Source organism: Herpailurus yagouaroundi, unplaced genomic scaffold, assembly GCF_014898765.1.
Source record: "Herpailurus yagouaroundi ecotype Mexico unplaced genomic scaffold, PumYag 100, whole genome shotgun sequence".
Taxonomy (NCBI): Eukaryota; Metazoa; Chordata; class Mammalia; order Carnivora; family Felidae; genus Herpailurus; species Herpailurus yagouaroundi.
In genome coordinates this window covers 28,961,617-28,984,068 of record NW_024412391.1, presented here as the reverse complement: position 1 = coordinate 28,984,068, position 22,452 = coordinate 28,961,617, and the positions used below count along the sequence as shown (strand labels likewise).

At 34.5% G+C, this 22,452-nt stretch overlaps 1 long non-coding RNA gene across 1 annotated transcript; it reads left to right on the top strand.

The window, feature by feature from the left end:
* Nucleotides 1–10,202: 10,202 nt before the first annotated feature.
* Nucleotides 10,203–22,098, top strand: LOC121028080 (uncharacterized). The gene is made up of 2 exons (XR_005789056.1): nt 10,203–10,406; nt 21,672–22,098. It is a non-coding gene; the product is annotated as an uncharacterized LOC121028080 (long non-coding RNA).
* Nucleotides 22,099–22,452: the final 354 nt, after the last annotated feature.

Sequence of the window (22,452 nt, the reverse complement as noted above, 5' to 3'; positions counted from 1 at the left end):
TTTTACTGATGCCTTAGCACAGTGTAAACTTTATCATTCAAGGAGTTAATATGGACTTGAAGTTTTATACTTAAACTATGGAAATTAAATTATTTTGAAGGTATCATAACTAGGACGTGACTGAAAATGAAAACCTTAAAAGTGGCAAATAATCTTGTGATTAATACTGTAAAGAGATGAATAAGGCTACAGTGAAAAAACTCGCTGAACAGCATGTTTAATTTTAGGTATCCAAATTTGAGAAGGGAAATGAAAAAAAGTTTCAAAAATTCAAAACGATTAAGAGAAAAGGTGACAGTAATTAAAGAAGAAAGCCTACAGGATCTCACTTGATAGAACATGGCGAAGCAGTGCTCAGAGGTAGAGATGATAATTTACTGATATTTAAGGAATGTGAACAATGAGAAAGAACATCACTTTCTAAAAATATTGGTACAGTGGGAATAATTAGGGATATTAGAAGGAAATTTTAAGGGAAAAAAGGTAAAAAGAACCCAAGAAGAAAATTGGATGGTGATATGAATTTATAGCTTAGGTCTATAACACTAAAACAACCTGTTTCGGTAGTTGACTAATTCACATGTTGGCTGATTTTTGTGTGTACAAATATAGCACAGAGACCATCATACCGTTTTAAAGAAAACTAGAGGAGAAAATCAGGCCCAACTTTTGAAATCCTGAAATTCACATTCAGTAAACATAGAAATAAAATATAAATACCTTGCTTAAAAACACTAAGTTACTATTTCAAAATCCCTGATAATTAGTCTGACAACAGTTCCATATGTTAATATGTCAGCATTAAAATTATCTTTAAAAAGTGTCCTCTGACTAGACAGAAAATTCCTATCACTGTGAGAAGAAATCTTGTAAGTTAACTTATTAATAAGGAAACTCTTTGGTATCTCTCCTGAGAGATCTATCAGACTTTACACAAAATGTTGGCACAGAAGTTTCATGTATAGGCTGCCTGATACTAGACACAATGCAGATAAAGTTAGAAATGAATATGGATTCTGAAAACTGGATTCTAGAATGGGTTTGCTCACTTTCCTGGGCGATCTGAAGCAAGCCGTATCCTCTAAAAGTCCCTGTTTTTCCACGTCTGTAATGAAAATAGTGATACTTGCCTGCCTAACTTAGGGGGATATATGAATCATTTGGATAAGATAATCTACACCAAATGCTCAATAAGATAAATCTCTAAATAAAGAAAATATGTTCAACTTAATTTTTGATAGGAATCTTCCTTTTGAGTAAAAAGATCATGCAAATAACTGTTAAATAACTGTTATTATTCATCCAAGTTCTTTAGTATCTTAAAAGAGAGAAATGAGGTTGTTTTGAACTAAGATATAGCTATTTATTGTATGAATTGCATGGATAAAAGTCATTTTATAGTATTTAATCCTACAATTTCAGTAATTACTTATAAATTATGATTTGTGTATTTAAGATGCTTAAGTGGCTGTTTTATGTTATCTATTGCTACATAACATGTTAGGCCAAAATACTATTTTGTCATATCTGATTGTGTGGGTCACAAATTTTGATAGGTCTCAGCTGAGCAATTCTTGTGCTCCACTGGCATCACTGAGGTCATTTGGTAGTATTCTGCCAGTAACTGCTCTGTTCTGGAAGCCCCACATAGCTTCATTTACCCTCCAGAACCTTGATGAGGATGTCTGGAGGGGTGAACTCATTAGCACCACTCTTCCTCTCAGTGTATCCCCACTGCCTCTCCACATGGTTTCTGCAGCATGAACTTCTTACATAAATTGGACCTCTTGTATGGCAACTCGGGACTCTAAGAAACCAAGGTGGAACTGCCAGTCCTCTTAAAGTCATGTCCAAGAAATAGCATTGCATTGTTTCCAACATACTCTCTTGATCAAAGCAGTCATAGACCAGCTCAGATTCCAAGAGAGAGAAAACAGACCTATCTCTTGAAGGGACATACGTCAAAGAATATGTGGCCATATTTAACTGCCATGATACATTTTTAAAGAGAACTAAAATATATACATAATTAAAATCTCCTTCACTGAAAATTTTTTCAGGTAAACTGAGAAGACTATAGCTTTAGATTTAGGTAAATATTTCCATTCAACCAAATCGGTATGTTTATAAGTCATTTTATCAGAAATAGTTAAACCAGTTATGTACTTTGTTATGTGTCTTGACTTAGACTAATGTTTAACACTACAAAATTAAAAGAACAGTTCAACTTATTTGATACAGTCAGATGTATGATTAAGCAATGGAATCAGTGGTTATTTATCTTAAATAAACTGTTCAAGTCACCAGAGTAACTCTGCGGGGGCTACACACCTAAATCTACAGGTCTTTTTAAATTTATTAATAGATCTATATGTAATAATGTTTTAAGTAAGCATATACACTAATAATAAAAATATATAGAATACCAATTGACAATACTATATTTTATATATTAACGAACAATTCTGCATTTTACTCAAGTGTGAAGGTATTTTCTGACAGTAATTTAGCATATGTTCTTTAATGAGGACTTATCATAGATCTTAATCACTAAATTATTAACTAACATTATCTAGAATTATATTCAAAGGCAACACCGTTGCCTAAGAACACTGTTCTTATTAAGAAGAACATTTTTGAAAAAATTCAGTTAACACAGGGATTGGTGTATTTGTAATATTCCCAGCATAGTCTACTTTCAGCTACAGAGTGTTCACTTGCCCAGAATTCTGTATTACCTGGCACCTTCTCACAACTTTAATTCTATGACTTAACTTTATAATGATCAACCCATGACACTAAGTATCCTGAAATAACATTTTTTTTCTTAAAAGGAGGTCAAGTAATGCATCGTTTTAGCATTACATTTACACTATTAGCTTTAGAAAAATCTATCAAGTATGCATGATAAATGTATACATATATATTTACACACACACACATTTATTCAGAGGGACAGAAGTGACACTGAAACTCATTGCTTGACAGCTTATAAAGTGGCTCTCTTGCGCCCCCTTCCTCAATTTTTTATCTTCTACTTTTGTAATCTTAGAAGAAAAGTAACTTCTACTTTTGTAATCTTGTAATACTATATATAGTATTAATAATACTAAATATCAAGTATCAATCATTTTATATTAAAGGGGGAGGGGAAAAGCATCTCTATTTTTTAGTGGAATGGTCATTGTCCAAATCTAACATGTGCACTACTATTTCTGACTACATAAGTTTAGAGTGTTAATTAATTTGAGTGGTTGAAATAAAAAGAAATAAAAATAGTACTTAAAAATCCATGTACTTTATAAAATCGTATGTATTTATTCAATCAATTACTCGTTGAACAAACTACTTCTAGGCATTGGACCAGGCACTGGGGATACAAAGGCAAAAACAACATGGTGCTTGTCCTCCTGAGTAAAAAGGCAGAAACAAGAGAATAAAAGGTTCTCCTGTATCCCATATCATGACCATCACTTGTGCAAAGACACAAAGATACAGAGAATGATGGTCTGGGCAACTACAAATGGATGAGAATGAAGAAATACTGAGTATGTGTGCAGGGAAGGGAGTGGCAGTGAAAAGTAGGAGCAGTATCACAGATTTTTTTGTACCATGCTAAGAAGGATGGATTTTTTTTCTGCAAGTGATGAAAAGTAATGAATAAATAAACTAGCCATGAGATCTGATTTGTCATGTAGAAGTTTCACTCTGGGGGCAGTTTGGAGCAGGAATCAGGAAACTACAACCGACCTGCCAAATCCATCTGCTGCCTTTTTTGGTAAAAGTTTTATTGGAACATGCCACATCCATCTTTTTACAAGTGTTAATGGCTGTTTTCCAGCTAGAACTACAAAGTTGAATAGTTGCAACAGAGACTATATGGTTGCATAGCCTGAAATATTTACTATCCGCCCTTTCCAGAAAAGTTTGATCCTGATTTAGAGGACTGAATGGGCAGGGTAAAATTTGAAATTGAAAGAACAAGTAGGGGGCACCTGAGTGGATCAGTTGGTTAAGTGTCCGACTCTTGGTTTCAGCTCAGGTCCGTGTCTCAAGGCTCATGGGTTCAAGCCCTGCACTGGGCTCTGCACTTGTGGCTGGTGTGGAGCCTGCTTGGGATTCTCTCTCTTCTTCTCTCTGCCCCTCCCTTGATTGTGCTCTCTCTCTCTCTCAAAATAAACAGTTTTTTAACAAAAGCAAGAAAACTCAGGAAGTCAAAAATTGTGATGGCCTATACTAAGTGGCAGTGGGAATGAAGACCACGTTTATAGTATAGAATAGTGGGGCTTTTTGATTGATTAAGTAAGGAATAAAGAGAAATCAAGGATGACTCAGATTCTTGGCTTATGTCACTGGTTAGACTGTAGTAAAATGGAAGGTAAATGATAGATATTTTACACAGGTTTATTTTAGAGAATATTTAGATGAAAATACCTATTAGGCCTAAATTTTAGGAGAAAGTTCCAGGACATAAGATGTGAGCCGAAGATTGGCTTTGCTGTGGTCATTAAATGAGATGTGTGAGAAGATGTGTTGAGTAAGTAGAAAACCAAAGATGCAGCCCTAGCACATAGGACAAGAAACATTTATGGGGAGGGAAGGAGCTAGTGGGAAGAAGCTGGAGATATGACTCAAATGTTTCTGTTAACAATCATGTTGTATAAGAAATTTATCTTAAACTTTGTATTCTTTTATAGACAATGGTTTGATATTTTAATATGTAATCATATAGCACAATTAACTCAAGTTCTGTGTAGAAATGAATTAAACTATAAATGACATATAATGTCTTTTGACACCTTTTGAAAGTTGTGCAGATAATTGGTATTAATATAAAACAAGAAAAAAAATTAACTCACAAAGAAATAAAGTATTCTCAATCATGTTGCCAATTCAGAGGTTTTATGGAATATATACCTCACGGTGGTGTTTGGGAAATGAACGAACAACTGTGTCACATCAGAGCTCCACAAAGCATAATTATTTCCAGAAGATTTACATTGTAATTATATACATGTTATATAAAAATCTATGTGGTAAATGCCATGTTCTAATATGATTCTTTTATGGGGCGCCTGGGTGGCGCAGTCGGTTAAGCGTCCGACTTCAGCCAGGTCACGATCTCACGGTCCGTGAGTTCGAGCCCCGCGTCAGGCTCTGGGCTGATGGCTCAGAGCCTGGAGCCTGTTTCCGATTCTGTGTCTCCCTCTCTCTCTGCCCCTCCCCCGTTCATGCTCTGTCTCTCTCTGTCCCCAAAATAAAAATAAACGTTGAAAAAAACAAAATCTAATATGATTCTTTTATGATTGTAAACTCTTGAGGCTTGTCACTAATTTACACACTTCAGATAAAACTATTAATAACATGATATTTTATCAGAGAAGCCTAACATTTAAAAAAGTCTTTAACATCTGAATTTATTATGAACTCACTTTATTTATTTCATATATAATTTTATAATTGTTATTATAGAACTTTAGAAGTTCAAACGTTTAATGATTGCCCTGTATTGTACTGTAAAGTGAAAATAGCCATATATGTGAATCATACTAATAGTGATGATTTATGAAAAGTTAAAGGGCGTTTAGTTGGGAAGATATAAATAATTTCACTTAAGCAGTAAGACAGTGATATAATCAAGGTTAACATAGCATATTCTCTGCCGGTAATTTTATACAAATAAGATTTTGATGAACTGGAACCATCATTTAAACACATTATAATATCTGTATAGTATGCTATATAAACTGTAACTAAGATTAAAATAGTCTATTTAATTGTATGAAATTCCTTCTCTTCGTACTCTAGTTAGTTAATGTGAAAACATGATAGAAGTTATTATGACAGTAGTTTATTTTCTATTCTTATACACACATTATAAATAAACCCATGATTATGACTGATATTAAAGAAACTACAGTTATAAAACATATACATTTTGAAATTCACTCTTTAAAAAATGACCTTTGCTAACTCTGTTATACATGATGACTACATCACCTCGAGACCATGCCGTCAGTTACGTTACTTCTACAAACTGAGGTGGGGTTGGGGAGGTTTATATAAAGAAGAGAATATTGAAATATTTTTTTCAGAGACAAGCTCTTCTATAATTTCATTTTCTGGTTTTCAGAAGTCTTGCATTAAATGAGAACCTCAGTCGATAGCTCCTGCATTTGCCTGTTTCTGGTGTTAATTATCTTTTGTTTGCCCTTGATAATCCTGAGGTTGGTATGCAGATGATATGAAGGCTGCAGAATCATCTCAAAGTGTAAAAAAACAATGGCATTGTCAATTCTGCATCACAACACTTTATAAATTATGAATGTTATCCACATTAAGGAGAGTGGTAGACTTTTAAAATTACTTCCATGAATAGATTAAATTACAAGTATTATTACATTTCATCTTATTAAGTGCATCTTAGTAGTTATTAGAGCAAATGAACATGTTCTCTCAATTACATAATAACATTAGAACTAAAAATTATGCATCAACACTCCCAGATGCATAATGGAGCATTGTATATTAATCACTCTAAACAATATTTTTGAGTTTATATAAAGGCAATTATTACCTATTGAACAATAACATTATTTTGTTGGTTTATTAAAATTCAGTTTAAGAACTGCCTCTTTTATAAAAAGCTCGATTTTCAATTTTTTTCAAAGAAACATAAAGTATACAAGTAGTCCAGTTTACTTACATTTGATGATGCTTACTTATCTTACTATGAAATCATAAAATTGTATAATAGAATGGGAAAGCCATCACTAAAATATGATATCCTACATTACTTATTCATATTATATGAAAACTAATTGAAAATTGTACACTAAAAGTTTTACTTGCCCAATTTGAAAGTTATAGTTCAATATCATAATGAATACTCTAATACATGCATATTAGTGTTATTAGACTTGAAAAACAGAATGACAAGTTATAAATAGAATTATAATCAGCCTAGATTTATAGGATCAATTTTATTTTCACTATCCTAGGTGATTCATGAATATCAATTTTCAACAGAAGTATTTTTATATGTACTTAACATTCGAAACTCATTTATTCTGTTTATTTTGCTTTAATTAAGGGTCAATGGCTTAAAAGGGATGATTACTGAATATTATAGTAGAATATTACTTCAATGTTAGGAATTAAAACTTTTCCATTTCATAAAATGTTTTGCTTTGATGTTAGAGTCTTATTTATGTCAACGAAGCTTTTATAAATTTAGTTAGAATTGAAGATAACAGTTTCCAATATCAACACCCCTTTGCAGGAATGCACAAGAAACCACCAGTATCTTTAAGTGCGGTGGAAGACAGAAATTAAGTTATTATTAACGTAACAGAATAAAGTTATTTTTTGAACAGCTATGGAATGTGGACTTCACATCAAGAATACATGGCAAAATGAACTTAACTGACCTGAAATTTGAATCCAAATTTAAAAATAGTAAAGTGAGTTAGTCTTTCACATTGGCATCTTAACCATGTTATTATCATCCTTTTGATTTAGCAGTCACATTATTAACATTATTTATAATAAAAGTAAACTTATGATTTATAAAACAGGAGAAGGGAATTGATATCTACTGGCTAGATAACATTATTTTACTTGTTTATTAAAATGCAATTTAAGATTTACAAAGAAGTATCTTTCAACTATCTGTATTTGTATGTATATAGGTATATTTTTTATTTAAACTTCTTACATGAATATGAATTTCTTAATTGTACTTTTTCTAAATAAGGAATGCTTTATTTATAAACTTTTCTAATGCTTCCAGGAGAGGAGTAAAATGTATAATATTTTGTAATAACAAATATTCTGAGAATATATTGACTACACACATTTAGATATTTTTATTACTGCTGAAAGAGATATGAGCCACTATGATTCATTCACCCAAGTATTTAAGTGAACAACAAAACCATCTCCAAGATATTTTTAGAACATTCATCTTTTTATGCTTCTCTCAAAATGGTATACACAAATTATAGGGCATATAGCACAGCATAACTAAATTTGACTTAATCTGCCTCCAATTCTTTTTTGTTCCCTTCTTGCTTGAGAAGTTTCAGATATGAAAGTGTTAATAATGTCTTTAAAAATTACTTTCATTCAAGAAGAAAAAATTATGTTATTTCTTAATCTTTCTAATTCTGTTCTCATAATATGAACTTGGATTTGTTTCTTTAACACCGAATCCTTTTATAAAGACCTGATTTCTTTACTAATGAATTGAAAAAAAAAAAAGGAATGACATCAGGTTCCTAGGTAAGTCCTATTAACTAAGTCACACACAATAGTAATACTGTTTCATGTAACAGAAAATAAATATTTGGTTCAGTCTCCTGTATATGTTTTTTTTTTTTTTTAAGCAGTGATTAAGACAGCAGGTAAATAGCACGCAAAAGATTATGCAGCAGTTTGTAATCTGTCTTTCGAGCATCACTGAAAAATTTCTGCTAGGAATTGAAAGCCAGGCATAATTCACTAAAATTACACTGAACGCCTCTTAATCAATGGAGATAAATCTAGTTTTGTTGTTAAATCGATTTTCTCCTTTATAGAGATATATTGTCCTGATTGTTTTAAGAATAATTGCTTCACTAAGGATTTTTATGGTGATTAGGAAAAAGTAAACAAGAGAAAACTTAGTGCAGCTCCCTGGCATTGCCAGCATTTCAAGTTAATTTGTTAGAGATAGCAATTGAGATTTATATCATTTTGGGCAATAATGTTTTCCTGAAAGAAATTCAGTGAGGTTGATTTCCTTTCAGAAATAAGCAACCACAGTGTTTGTTTTACTTCTATAAAATTTTCAGGTCTCGCCAATATAAATATTCACTAATGCACACTCTCTCTTCCAGCTTTTATCACTTTCCTTGATTTTTTGGCACAGATCACGTTGAAAAAGTCCAGATAATTTTTTTTTTTGTATTACAAAAATGTTTAGACTAGACTCAGGGACAAAGGTAGACTCCAAGGATTGCTTACAGTGATGTGGCTGAATTATTTCTTAAACCTAAATGTAAGAGCTGTGTGTGTGCATTCCATCCAATTTCCAATTTTTACTAAGACACTGTATATTTAAATGTTCCATAAACAATTATTCACATGCGATACACTTAGAAACTGAGGATGAAAGAAAAAAGCATATTTAAGTAATAAATGATTGTTTTATTTTTCAAAGAACTGAAACAAAAAATATTAAATTTACTTTCCTGAATGGTTTTGGTAATACCACCAATATAATGCTAGATACATATAAATGGATAATAAATACAAATATAACAATTTAATTCATATATTTGTATATTATCACTTATTGGTACCCTTTATAGAAAGTAAAATATTTATTTTGATGAACAACTGGAAATATTACTTGTAGGATCTTAAATTAGCAAATTATGTACTCTTGTAAATAATATAATTTTTAAATAACATAGAAGAGCATCATTTTGAAATTTTATTAAAATCTAAAGTTTAATGTGAGATACTCTTTTGGGTCAATAACAATCTCACTGGTATATATGTAAGATAACTACACTTCAGATAAACAAGTGTTATTTTCCCATATTAAAATATACATTGAGATAAAGTTGTAAATATTTTAGTAAGAAATCAATCTTATACTTTCTTTCCACTTGTATGCACATACTGTGAAAGAACAACAAAGCATTTAATCAACCAATTCATGAACATAGCATTTTGAATTTATCAACATTTTGCTTGTATTAAAAATAGAAATCCTAAACAATAATACAGCGTGGCTTCTTTTGAAAAGGCAAAAGAAATAATATACTTAGCCTGCAAATTTTTATTAAATACTCTTATAATTTGTAAATGCCAAGTAGATTTTAACCCATAATAAGCTATTTAAAACCTCCTGAGAGGAATCTTGTATGTATGCATGGGTGCACGTGTGTGTGTGTGTGTGCACGTGTGTGCGCACACACACACACACGTGCACACAAAGTTGTTCTGCCAGTAAAGTTTTGACTTTTCAACAATTGCTTAAGTTAAACTCTCAACTTTGCACGGATTCCATATTTCTGCAAATTTTCTTTAAAATTCTTCGATACTGAGGAATACATAGATTGTCATATTTACATATATCTTAAAATATAAATAATTTTTCCCTTCAGTGAGCTAAAAACGGTAGTAAATAAAACTCAAGGAAGGGAAGTTAAATCAAAGTAGTCGTGATTTCCAAACAGAAAACAATGTTGCAAGTCAAAGACAGGAGAAGATGACAAGTCCTCAGGCAGGGGCTGGTGTAGGAGCTGTGTATGGCATTGTTGTAACATTGAAATTTATGAAACGTACTTCTCTGCTGTATTTGATGTGCTTCCTTTGACCTGACCCCAGCACTGTGTGTAGAAGGCGGCTGCAAGGTAATTCTTTCCTTGATTTCTTTGTAACAGATATAAATGAAATAAAAATGGTCCGGTTGTATTAGAAATGAAACATTTGGTGGAATATAACAGGCATACTTGTAGGCAATCGGTACATATATTTATTTAAAAAGGCTCCATTGCTACAGTACCTGGATAATGGTTACTGCTCGCATCACCTTTTATAAACACTTCACTTCAGGCTTTCACAGTTAAAAATAAAATTAACCCTTTAAAAAAGCTCCAAATTCTTTGTGGAAAATTCACATGCTACTGGTTATTTTTTCTCATGGAAATGTGATAAGGCCAGAAGATACGCTTTGAGGTCACAGGCCACAAGTAACCTTATACATATTAACTATTCTGCTATATATCAATGCACCAAGATTTCAGCAGGCTCTGGAACATTAAACCTTCTGTCATTCTTGTCCCTACTGAGTTTGATTCTGCTGAGGTTTAGTGGAATTATAAACACATATGAAAATATGCAGAATATATTTCTTTTTTGAAGTGATTATAATGTGATGTTTCTGCACTGCCAGCATTCATAATAAAGCAAATGTGATGTTTCAGTGCAATATGACATCCACCGTAATCTTATTAACATGTAAGCAGCGTAAGACAAAACATGCACTGCATTACCTGCTTTATTTAAAGGCATAGAACAAATAGATTTATTAATGTAAACTTTTACTATCTTTGGCAACAGACACGTGCCATCAAGTTTGGAAATCCTTGCAGTTTGCAGACAGGTTTGTCAAACGAAGGGTTTTAACAGTTGTTAAGTTCTCCCTCACAAATAAAACAATAATATCCAAAGTAACTAAGTGTAGTTTTAAATCGATTGATCATTTCGAACACCCAAAGAAGATGAATGACAGTGAGCAACATTTACCTGACACCTTTGAATATTTCACAGAGACAAGTTGATATGAGTTTGTATAAATACTAATATTAAGCAGAATTAGCTTTGGAAAAAAATAAAGAAATTGTACTGAGGTGAAAATTGTCACTGTCAGGAGAAATGAAGTTATATCAGAGAACAAGTGACATACAATTTTCTCTAGAGTGTTTTTAATAAAAATAGCTTTTCTTTGAATATTTTGAAGTCAGACATGAGAGGCAATCTGGGCGTTTGTCAGAGTTTGAGAGTGTGAAAAATTGCTGCCTTAAATCATTTAAGCTGAAAAGCAACTTCTTCCTGCTGAGATAATTTCACATTGACTTACCGTGCAAGCCCTTCAGGCATTCCCAGCTCAGAGCAGAAGTTTTCAAGGTAAAAACATAGAGCGAGAACATAGGAGAAGCTGGGACAAGGATCAGCAGCAACTCCAGGCGTTCAGGCACATCTGACTTTGATTAATTAGAGAGCTGCTTTTCTATTTCCACATGTACCGCCTGATGGAAAGGTAGACTGGACCGGGATACACAAACTTGAGTTGACTCTGTTAGTTATCAGCGGGTTTTGACATCTTCTACCGAGCTGGCGGAATCTCTGCTTAGGAGGACTAAATTGCTGAAGCACACTTTTAATTTATTCATTTTCCTAATGCAGAGAAATTATCTGAACTGCAATAGATTTGATTTTCAACACTGAATAAATCAGTTACTGTAAATGTTTAGGTTAGATGAATAGGCAACTATCTTGCTGCATAATGAAGGATGAGTTATTTCCACTTTTTTTAGAAAGTTTTTTGACATAACAATTCAATTTTGTGTTTAAGTACCACTCAACATGATTTTTTCCTTTTATTTTATTGAAAAAATACTTTAATATGTGGAAAATCTTTTCATATTTCTCAGTTGTTTTACATCTGATAAAATGTTTTCTTAAGCCCTATAAAATGTTAAAAAGTTGAGAGATATTCTACCACTTAACATTTTATAGAAAATTAACATGTAGGAAAAAATCACTTTAGAAAACTGATATAAAGCTACTAAAATTCAAAAAGTATATAAACTCAATTAAAAAGAACATTTATTATAAGTCTAAACTATCGCAGTTATTATCTGACATTTGGAAAGATCAATATAAATGCATTCTTCTGGTATAGCCTCATTTTAACTTCTTATTTCAGAAAAAAAAATTACTTAAAACTAAAGTCTCCTGGTTTCCAGAAAGACAACTCTTCTAAAAAAATTATGAGTTTTCTGGGGTGCCTGGGTGGCTCAGTTGGTTAAGCATCGGACATCAGTTCAGGTCATGATGTCATAGTTTGAGAGTTCAAGCCCCGTGTTGGGCTGTGCTGCTTCAGATTGTGTGCGTCTCTCTCTCTGCCCTTCCCCGACTTGCTCTGTCTTTCTCTCTCTCTCTCAAAAGTAAGTAAACATTAAAATTTTTTTTAAATAAATAAACATTGAAAAATTATGAGTTTTTTTAAATCCTTCATTATTTTGAATGCATTTTTGTTACATAATGAAAGTGCTCCCCCTGACTTTTTTTTTCTTTGCTTTTCCATTTATCATGGAAACTGCTTTTTTGTAAGTTTTATTTTATCTAGTGAATTTCATGATTGCTTACTACCTTCTTATGCTTCAGTTCCTAAATAAATCTAGCAGGATAAGTGAGAGCGTCCATCAAATTTCCATGTGATACTTAGACCCTTAGACTCATAAGAGTTAAGGTTCAAACTGATCTTGATCAACATTCCCTCCATTTAGGGTTTGGTGATATAATGGATGAATACAGGCTTGATATCAATCACTTCTAAGGTAAATTCTGAGAAAGTCTTGCTGTGCATCAGCCAAGACATAGAGTCCTTAATGAAATAATAGGATCCTTAGTTATTATCATAATTTTTTTATAGAGAAGTCCTCACATCAGACATTGTCCCCTGCCTCTGTCAATCACATATTGCAATTAACTTATTAAATTGCACTTCAATTGGACTGACTACTAGAGAGGGGAAACTAGGAAGTTCTTGAAAACAGCTTCTTCTTTTTTATCCTTCAGACACTTCTGAATCAAGGAATGTGGAATCTAGGTTTCCCTTTTATAGCAAAGTAATTTTTTCAGTTTTAACTTAAAGGAGAGATTTTTTTTTAACTTCTTCAGTAAAATGGATACTTACGGCTTATCCCTCATCCCCTCCTCCCACCCCCACCCCAGAGGGGAAGTTGCAATTAACATGATGATTGAGATATGCTTAATGAATTAACTGTTAACAGTACAATTCAACTCATCAAATATGAATTTAGCTTAAAAATATGTGCAAAACACAATGATAACACAGAACTCATGCCTCCAAGTAGCCCACTACTGAGTTATAGAGTAAGTACGGGGCTCCTGAGTGGCTCAGTGGGTTAAACATTGGACTTAGGCTCAGGTCATGATCTCATGGTTAGCAGGTTCAAGCCTCACCCTCAGACTCTGTGCTAACAGCTCAGAGCCTGGAGCCTGCTTTGGATTCTGAGTCTCCCTCTCTCTTTGCCCCTCCCCCCTCACGCTCTGTCTCTGTCTCTGCCTCTCTCTTTCTCAAAAATAAATAAACATTAAAACAGTTTTGAAGAAAAGTAAATGACGTGTGCCAGAAAGGTAAGAATAAAGTTTCAGGTGGGTTCCACAGAGGACAAATTTAATCAACTTATAAATCCAGCAACAAAATTTTTACTGAGCACCTGGTGTGTGTCAGACACATATGACATGAATCCTGCCCTCTAAAAGCTCACAGTTTAATGGTGGAAACACATGTCTAAGTATACAAAGAATCAGTATCACAATAAAGGTGTAAACAGAATGTTAAGGGGAGGTACAGGAAAATATGAACAGAGCAGGGAGGGTCCTGGGAGACCCAGAAAAGACTTCACCATGGAAATGACAGTTCAGAAGGACCACGAAGGTTTCCAGCAGAAACAACAGCATTAAGCTAAGACACAGAAGAGAGGATGACTCTAGTAGGTCTGGGGCATGGGGGAAACACCTGTTGTGTCTAAAACATAAACACAGGGCTGTACACAGGTCACGGGGGACTGGGAACTGCCAACACGAAATCACATAATCTTTACTATCACGTACTTCTGAAATATCACCTAAGGCATAATTTTCTTTGTAAAAAAGAAGAACGATAAAATGACGCATGTGTTAATTAGGAATGGCTTGGGATGCAAGAAACTGAATAACTGACCTCAAATTTAAACAACGAGAAGTTTATGAAGGAAGGTGGCAGCTGGCCAGAATTTCTGATTCCTTTGGTCACAACATGTCTGCTACACATTTAGGAATAACATCCAAGTTCAGGTGAAAAAGAATTTGGAAGGGTGAAGAGCTTTCTCCTTTTATTTAGAAGGAGAAGCTCCCTCTGCAAACTTCTATCCAGCTTTTCCTTAGCCAGAACTGGGTCCCACATGTATCTCTACCTGCAAGGGAGACTTGAAAATCAAGTATTGTATTTGACTTTCTAGCCTCATAGTAAAGTGGGATGTGCAGCAGTGGTTTGAGAATAAGAAACGAGACAACCTGTAGTATCTGTGACAATACATTCTCCCTGGGCTGCAGCTGGTGACACATTTGTAAAATCACATGAGCTACATTTTTCCCAGCCCAAGCTCCACTTACTGTTTCCCAGATCCAACATCTAGGAGTACTAGAGACCTATTCGTTCCTTGTATTCCAAATAGATTTCCCTCCTCTCTGTATCATATTCCATGATATTAGGTAGACAAGATAGCAAAATACTGTAAAACCTTGGATTGTGAGTAACTTGTTTGCAAGTGTTCCACAAAACAAGCAAACATTCCTAATCAATTTTAACCTGTAAATGAGCAATATCTTGCAATAAGAATAGTACACGATGCCGAACATCACATGATCACAACTGAGCCAATGGTTCTTGAAATTCGCTTTGATATGTGAGTGCTTTGGAATACAAGCATGTTTACGGAACAAATTACGCTCTCAAACCAAGGTTTACTGTGTTTTATTCAGGGGTCAGGAACCTGTCATTCATGGTACACCTTTTAACAAGGATAGAGCAACAGCCAGCTCTGTGGCCACAATTACATCACTCTTTCCTTTCCTGTCTATGCTTCCCAGCCCCTCACTGAAAGACAGCAAAGGTAAATAAATTCAGCAGAGCATAATGACCTGGGAGGGAGGCTGACTTAAACCAGAAAGAAGCCTCTCTTACTTATTGCCTAAATGACCTACCTGAGCCTGTTTCCTTACCAATGAAATGCAAATAATAATGGTTTCTATCTCAGGTGTGATGTATGGATTAAATGAGATAATAAATGTAAAGTACTCTGCACAGTGTCAAGTGCACATAATTGCTTAAAATTTTGATTTTTAAAAGTTCTATCTCCATTATAAAATTAAATGCTCTCCCACTCCCTTCATATGGTAGAAGTTTGAACTTGGCACCCTACCTCTTAATTTTTTTTTCCTAATTCAATAGCTTACATCATATTCCTTTATGTTGTCTTACAAATTAATGCAATTTCTCAGAAAACTTACTATTGGTGGCACCAGTAGAATATTTCTCATTCATCACAAAAGGACCCCTGCTTTCTGGTATGTGATGACACTGCCATTTCTTTCTGGTGTTATGTCTTACTGGACTTATTGGGCTGCAATGGGCCAGATATTTCATGGTCAAAACAGAAGCAACAGGGCAAAACTCCTCATCATGAGAAGTTAAGTATAATGCTTTTATGGGTACTGAATGGCAAGTGGCCTTTAAAGCTACAGAACTAGGTAAGAACAACTCACACTGCAAAGGTTAAAAAGGTTTGACGTCTCTCTTTTGCTTATTAAAAAATTATCATGACTTGAAAATAAAGGAGAGAGGGTAATGCCTCCTCACATTGCTTTAGACATATGACGAAAATAGTCTTCAAAAACTTCACAGATAATATTACATCTGTGTGTACAAGCCCACAATCCCTGATCCAAAATCATAGGTGTATTAGTAGTCATAATTTTTCCAATTTTATAAAGGAAATAGTGTGCACCTGCCATATATTCCACAGCACAGGACCTAAAACAGCACCCTATAATCAAAGACATTTTATGATTCAGAGAAATTTAAGAATATTCACACTGCCTGTGATAATTCAGGAACTTTAGTTTTATGTCAGTTCAAATGATGTTTTGTACAAAACTAGTTGCAAAACAAAAAAGGTTTTCAGGTCGTTTTGCATTTTAGAATTGTGATTAGAAGCCAAGGACATGTACATGTGTATATAATTTATTGTATCATTGATAATAGAAGAAAATTTTTAACATTTAGTGAGAAAGATAATGATGTTTTTCTTTCAATGGACCCTAAGAGGTAAACTGATCTTTGAATTTGCGATTTACTGTATTTATTATATTTAGTGAGAAGTCCTACACTTCTTTAATCCTGGATTTATATACATTTCATTCTGATGGATGATGATGTTGGAATAGTTTACAAAAATATGATAAGAAGAATTTTTAAAAAATGGTTGAGGAAATTGGACCAAAGGAAAAATAAAAGTAAGATATCAGTAAATCTACAGGCCGGACTAGAATGCATAATTGGATCTCTTTTGGCATCTACATTTGCTAGAGGCAGATGACAAATATAGCACTGAGCTTCCCAGAAGCCAATGCAAAAAGAGTAAGGTGATGAGCTTTAAGTTTCCCACTGTCCATAAAATAAATGCAGTGTAATCTTTTATGTACAGAAGAGCATTTTGTGAATCTGAAGCCAGGAGTTTTCTTTTCACAGAGTTCCAGAAATATCTCTACCAGCAGAGGCAACAGATTCTTCTCGATTGTTTGCCCTGCCCTTAAATGTTGACTTGCAGAGTAATAAAAGCCATATTACACCCAATAGCCAAATAATGAGTGTACAGACCTCTAAAAGGTAAAAGGTCAATGGACAGAATTGAGTTTTTTATAACTGTACTTCTTACAACTGGGCTTTTGAAACAGATTCAAACTTATGTTCTCTAGTGTACTCCAGTAAGAACCATTGCCCGTTTTGGAAAATTTCACTTAGGAAGGAGAGATTATCTCCTAGACATAAAACTGAGATGCACAACTACAGTCTGCCTCTGACGATCTTTCACTACAATCTATGTTGGAAATGTGGTGTTTAGTGTTTTTGAAACTCTTGATGTCTGCTGTACTTCTTTCGTTGGATTCCCTTCCTGCCTCTCTCTGGAGATCTCAGAGCAGGGAGCTGCTGCTGACATTAGCTGTCAGGGTTGAGGACACCAGGAAAGATGACAGAGGGTATGTACTCCACACATCATGGTCTATATGAATGGTGGTCCTCAGAGTCTGCAGCTGATGGTCAGGGCCCTACATGGCTGCTCTCCTGTATCTGTAATACTCTTCTCTCTTCCCCCGCCCCCACCTAAGACTGGCTTTATAGACAGCATCTTCTCTGTCTTTGAGTCAACTGTGTAGTTTCTGTCACAACTCTGAGAATTCTTCTGCTTCACACTCTTGTTTCATATCCAGGGTTCAATCTCCTTTCTGTTTTCCGACTGCCTCATTATAGGAGACTTAAATAGAGTAGCATCAATAATTACAATTGACGGGCACCTGGGTGGCTCAGTTAAGAGGTTGAACATCCAACTTTGGCTCAGGTCACGATCTCACAGCTTGTGAGTTCAAGCCCTGTGTAGGGCTCTGTGCTGACAGCTCGGACCCTGGAGCCTGCTTCGGATTCTGTGTCTCCCTCTCTCTCTCTGCCCCTCCCCTGCTAGTGCTCTGTCTTTCTCTCAAAAATAAATAAACATTAAAAAAATTAAAAAAGAATAGTAATTACAATGGACTTTTATACCCTAAGTACTCCAGTCTCCGAAGTAAAAGCTGGCAAATCAACACAGATATATCCTTATTAATATTATTACCTTCATGTATTACCATACCAGAGTCCAGTAATAATGACAAATAATTTTTAAGAATGGGAGAGAAACAAAGAAAATTAGACTGCATGTCTTACAAAAGAAGCAAAATTAATCTTGTAACAAGCTTTTGATCATATTCACTTATTTTAAATAGCCTGAGATCAAGTTCACAAAATGTTGTATTTTGGTGAGTTGTTATAAATGCAAAGCTGAATGTCATTTTAATGTTTATTTCTGGTGACTTAACGATCCATGAAACACTGTAGAGCCCTTCCTATTCTACACCCTCTCTCCTTAAAGATCATTACTATTTTGGGGCGCCTGGGTGGCTCAGTCGGTTGGGCATCCGACTTCGGCTCAGGTCTTGATCTCGCAGTTTGTGAGTTTGAGCCCCACATTAGGCTCTGTGCTGACAGCTCAGAGCCTGGAGCCTGCTTCGATTCTGTGTTTCCTCCTCTTTCTGCCCCTCCCATGCTCATTCTCTGTCTCTCTCTCTCTCTGTCTCTCAATAATAATAAATAAACGTTAAAAAATAAAAATAAATTTTAAAAAGATCATTATTATTTTATTCTACTTATGAGTTAAGTTTATAAATTTAATACTGATAAACTACATATCAAAGCAGAAATTTCTCCCTATTGTATTAATAAAGAAGTAAAATACTATCTTTAGACTTTCTTAGACATTTATACTTGACTCTTACAAAGAGAAAAATATGATTTGACAATGCTACAAAGTTAAATTTTTGTGGAATTATCAATCAAGGAGGATAGATAGGGTTTTAGGAGATTATTTCTCTGACTGTGGTCTCTCCACTTTCTAAATGTTTCTGTTTTAAGTCAGACACAAAGAAATCTTGATTGATGCAGCTGATTGGGGAAACCTGGTTGTAAGTCTTTCGCTGTTCATATAGTTTCTTTGGCTTAAACATAAAGTCTGCAATGAGCTCATGATTGTAAATACACTCATTTCATCAACTTCATGCTGTTCCTAATCAGTGTTTTTTTTTTCTTTCCCAAATTTTTTACATTATTATATGTTTTTGTATGCTCTCTTTGCACCCCGCATGTCTCTTTTATAATTAATTACGACTGCAGTTAATTACTTATTTAGGCTCTGTCCCCCTGCCGGATTACAAATCCCACATCTCCTTTGCTGTGGTCCCCAGTTCCTAGAAAAGAGCCTGGCTAATCAGAGGTGCTCCACAAACCTTCGATATGAGTGCAAGCACGAGGGAGTAGATACAGCAAAGCAACATACTTTCCAAAGGGACCATTTAAAAAACATTTTGGTTTTAAACAAATCCCACATCTATTTGGTTCAGCTTTCTTTCTTTTTTAAGCCTCTGTACTTTGAGGGCAACATAAAAATAATACATTTTTATTAATCTACACTCAATTATTCAGGATGCTCAGAAGAGCATGTTTGATGTCCAAGAAACTTAACAAAAGAAAAAAGACACATTCTCTTATGAATGACATTTCTTTATTTTTTCCCCCTAAGCATAGATTACAACTCGACTTATTTTGTTCTCAGGTGAGACCCACCCTAAATTTGAGCTTCTTCTAAATGATAGTGAATTTTCGAGGTTGTCAGCATCTAAGGTTGGCATTGGTGGGAAAACTATTCCAGGAGATTAAAATTCGCTGAAGAATAAGGGGGCTGTTTTCAGAGTTCTTAAATTTTTAGCTTAGCTAAACAGGTATAGATATTGACTAAATTTCATACTCTACCCTCTTAGACTGGAGCATGACAGACACAGTCACCTGAACTTTTTCTGACAACAATCATCGACGCTACATAAATTCTTCTTACCACATAATATCCTCTCCATCATACTAACAGCTTTAGAGAACTGATGTTAGAGGGCACAGATTTCCCTAAGTACCTGTCCCTTTCTTCCTTCATAATTACAATGCTAAAAGACTAAATCGCCCAGCCTCCTCTTGTACTTTAGAGATGAATACATTTTGACCAATGGAACGGACTGAAAATACTTCTGACTGCCACAAATTTTTCTTACAGGGAAGAGTCATGCCCTCTTCCAGCTGTCTTCCTCTTTCCTGCTGGCTGGAGTTCAGCACAATGCAGAAGGCTGGACTTCAAGCAGTCACAGTGAGAACCAGAAAGCAGAAGCCATGAGCTGAAGATGATGGTAAAAGCAAGCTAGATTCTAAATTCCTGAGTACTTCATGAGGCTGGCCTGCATACTCTGGCTTACCTATCTCTAGACTTACGTTATGCAAAAGAGAGGTAACTTCTATCTTGTTTTGGCTATTATCGTATTTGATTACTTGACCTTATAGACAAATCTAATCCTAAATTCCAAAAGAAAGAAAGAAAGAAAGAAAGAAAGAAAGAAAGAAAGAAAGAAACAAACCTAGGAAATAATTTAAAGAGAGAAATATGATGAAAATGGTAGCAAAGTATTATCTGCCTATGACATTGCCCAAAGGTAAAGACCTAGGATTCTGGGAAATTTTGAAAAAGTTAGTTACTGTTTTATCATTTTCCTTTAAATTATTTCCTAGACATGCCAGTAAGGAATAGCTTCACTGTACCTATCAGGCTTCTTCTGTCCTTCAAAAGAGAAAAAAAAAAAAACCACTTTATGATTGGAGTGAGTATCAAGACACTTTAACCTAACAGTCACACTAAACTTTATTTATTCTGATTTGTTTTGCATCTTATTGTATATATTTTCATCCTTAATTATTTTCCACTTGTGTTCTTATTAACCTTTAGTCACCTTCTGTGTGGGAGGATCGGGAAATAAACATTTTGATGATGACCTGATGTGTCAAATTAAATGAGGAGACTCCCTCTACCATTACAGTGCTTTCTCTAAGGCCAAGAGGCAGGTTATAAAGAGGGTGATGCCTGAAGGACAAAAACTGCCTTTTTATCATCTAGTAGAATATATTTTAGGGCAAATGAGTAGAATGCATATGAATTAGTTACTAAGCATTAAATGTAAATTGAACTTAATCTGCTTGAATACAAAAATTATTCTTCTTTAATAAAGTAAAAGACTTCATTCTTATGAAGCAAGAAGAAATGATTGCCCTGCCCATGAGGGGCTGGCATGCATAGGGCACCTCACCCACTAAGGGTTGCTATACGGCCTAAAGATTCCAGTGTCCAAAGACTAACTTCCATTTTACCTACATAAAAATAACTGAAATGATTAATACATGATGATCCCCGGATCCTCACACGTTCTTCCTCACATATCTTTCATGGTACGAGATTATCTGTACATGGGCAAATTTGGGGGCAATACAGGGATCATAATACATACTGTTATATGGGCTGGCCATAAAAGATCTCTCATAAACAGCACTTATTACACGAGATAGAATAACCTTAAGAAAACCTCTGACGTGTATCTCCTATCTCTCTTTCCTTGCTTACAACTTTTGGGTTTTTATTTTTTTTAAGTGTATCTAAGGTCTAGAAGAGGAAGATCTCTCCTTGGCGTGTCCTGTGGATCCTTTCCAACTGCAGAGCTGCTGCAGAACATCAGCTAGTCTGTCATTCCTTCTTTGTTTCTAAGCCTGCAAAATGGGCGTGAAAATGAAAAGATGGGAAATCCAGTGTATCGTGCAAAGTTCATCATTTCAAAGGAACATACGTTGAAAAGGCAATATATCCATATCTCACCAGAATAAATAAAACATAAGAAACAGTAGAGTTTCTGGGCCTTAACAGTCAGCATGGCGTCTGGGTGAGAGACCTACATGTTTAGATCTCTGAGTAAACGCCTGATTTTCAGCACGTGTGCATTCTGCTAGGTTTTAGGCAACGCCTTCTCTTCTAGCAGAGGAGCTTCTGATTTTCTAAAAGTATTAAGATCATGAAAAACAAGGAAAATGAAGAAAATGTAACCAATCAGAAGAGATTAAGGCCACATGACAACTAAATGCAATGTGGTAACTTAGACTGGATCCTCCAACAGAAAAAGGACATTAGCGTGAAAACTGATAAAACCTGAATAAAATCTGGTTTATTTAGTAGTATTTACCGATGTTAATTTCTTAGACTTGACTATGGTTATGTAAGATATAAAACATTAGGGGAACCTAGATGAAGGGTACATGTGAACAGGAATTATGCTATATTTGTAACTCTTCTGTAAATCCAAAGTAATTTCAAAATAAAAACATTGTTAAGGGATATACAAAAATTGCAATAGAACTTCACTTAGAGGATGGGAGAATCA